Raw genomic sequence first — 2,488 nt, 5'->3', positions numbered from 1 at the left:
GATTCATATATTCATACATTGTAACATTGTAACTAGGCTAACAACCTGGGGGGGAGTGGTATTTCTAAACCTACGTAACTATTCCTGAAAGAATAATGATGCCCTGTTTCTTAATAGAACGTTGATAGCCAGGCATTTTAAGCTACCTCTGTCCATAAGGGACATAGATGCTAGGCCTAGTGTAAATTTCCTCTTCCCAATCCATTAGTCTAAGTTGCACTTAAACTGGATAACAGATGAACTCAGCTTCACATGGATGGGAAGGCTGTTCCATAGGAGGGGCAGTCTCTGAGACAAATATCTGTCTCTCCAGCATGTTCTGTTTAAATCACAGACAAAATTCAGGTCCCTAGACCTTAAGTCACAGACAAAATTCAGGTCTCTAGACCTTATATTTTTGGTACTTTTTGAGTAAAGATTATGTAGGAGATTCATAAGTGTGGGGTTTGTGGATGCCTTGTAAGCCAGGCATAGATCATCCCTCAGTAATCTATAAGAGAGTGAATACAGGGAAATGGCTTTAAGGTGCTCTGCATAAGGCAGGTTTGTTACAACTTGTACAAGTTTTCATTTTCCCTTTTCCTTAGATTCATGGTTTCATATGTTCACAGTTAATTACTAGGCTATCTTTCTTAATAGTTCTTCCTAAGACTAGCCAATTTACCTCCCAAAGGTGAGAATCAAACACTGTACCTTGTGTCTGTGAGTTAAACACCTTAACCATTATATCAACACCCAGTCAAACCTAGGTGCATATTAGGCTAACTGCTCTGAAGAGCAATTTTAAGCCTTGACAGAAACCCAAGGGCAGAATCAAACCATGTACCTTGTGTCTATGAGGTTTAGACCTTAACCTTTATGCCAATCCAACTATTTTAAAATTATGCAGTTGAATTTCCCATCTTTGGAGAAATTAAAGGGGTCAAGCCAACTGAAGTGTGCAATGGAAGAGCCCCACCCTGGGGAAACCACATTTTTGATCATGGTATTCCCCCTGCCAGATATACTCAAAGGTGGCATTGTGCTCAAAACCTATCCTGATCAATGATGAGTATAAGGGAAGGATTACCTCTTTATATCATGATGATATTCCCTTGGCAATTAGATAGGACAACCTTTGTCACATGATGGTCAAAAAGATGGAGCTATAAGCCCAAGTGCCAGGGTCCCTGATAACATTTTCATTTTGTAGTGGTGTATTTTCAGTACAGTATGATGAGGGATTGTCTACCAAAACTGTTGATACTAAACTTTCCAGCATTTACTTTCAGATCATTTTATGTACACCAATGGTTTACTAGCAAGAGTTCATTCAGAAGTGTAGGGTGTCATAGGGTGACTTAACAACAACATCCAGTTTGCAGCTATCTGCAGACTTTATTAGCTGGAATTCTTGGCTGTCAACTTGGAGATCTGAAAAGTAAATACCAAAAAGGAGATGTCTCAGCATTGAGCATTTAGGAAGGCCACTGGTCACTTTCATATTTAATAATGAATCATCTGCATCTCACACTATATCAGCTCTCTCTCTCTCTCTCAGCCAGTTTGCTATCCATCGTATCACATACTGGTCAATTTTTTTAAAGTAATTAGCTTTTGTATGACACAAGCATGGGGAATGGTGTTGCAAGACTTCATCAGGTCAAGATACACCACATGCACTGTGTGGCCACCATCTACAGCCTCTGTAACCCTTGTGAATAAATTTACCAGGTTAAATAAACAGAATGTACCCCTCACAAATGTAAAACTGTTGGGGGTCAGTTCAGGCAAGAGTTATGACAATCTGCATCTTTACAGTATCGGCAAATGTTTTCAGAATCCAAAGAAAACAAAAACTTGGTGAAATGTGTTTTCTGAGAGCTGATGACATTGAGGTTTAACTTTGATTTTAACCTCAGTGATATCAACTGAGAGAAATATGTGACAGGCGCCCATAGACTATGATGAACACATGTTGTGCATTGCAGAGAGGCATCCATTAAGGTGTGCGGACATCCACCTTAAATGATTCTGCAAAGTGAAGAGAGACATTTATTTGTGCAATGGTTTTAATACAAATTTTACAAAACAATTATTAAAAAATGGCCCAAGTAAATATGGATACACTTTTGCAAATTGCATTATAGCATTTCACTCGCAAGATGCTATAATGCAGTGCTATATTATGGCAAAACACTTTAAATGGGGCAGTCTCTGGGACTACTGAATATTTTGACTCTGGCCTTGGATGAAATGAAACCCCTGCACTCCACTGTCCACTGCATACCTCTCACTGTGCCCACTTCCTCTACCCTGGCCTTAACACACCATTCAGAAAACTCTTGTTTTCTCATACTTTATTGTACTTTTCAAATTGTTCTTGCATTCTTTAAATAAATCCTAAATGGATAAGATTGCTCTGTAATAAATGATCAGGAAATATTCAAATTAAGCTGGAGGTCTCAGTCCCCCAGAAGCCATAGAGTTCTAGACACGCTGAGCTGCA

At 39.0% G+C, this 2,488-nt stretch overlaps 1 pseudogene; it reads right to left on the bottom strand.

Moving 5' to 3' along the window:
* Nucleotides 1–872: 872 nt before the first annotated feature.
* Nucleotides 873–1,005, bottom strand: LOC122790220 (annotated as a pseudogene).
* Nucleotides 1,006–2,488: the final 1,483 nt, after the last annotated feature.

The sequence above is a fragment of the Protopterus annectens genome, chromosome 15.part0, assembly GCF_019279795.1.
Source record: "Protopterus annectens isolate FY-2018-M chromosome 15.part0, PAN1.0, whole genome shotgun sequence".
Lineage (NCBI taxonomy): Eukaryota > Metazoa > Chordata > Ceratodontiformes > Protopteridae > Protopterus > Protopterus annectens.
The sequence above is the reverse complement of the archived record's forward strand: the minus strand, read 5'-3'. Positions and strand labels throughout refer to the sequence as shown.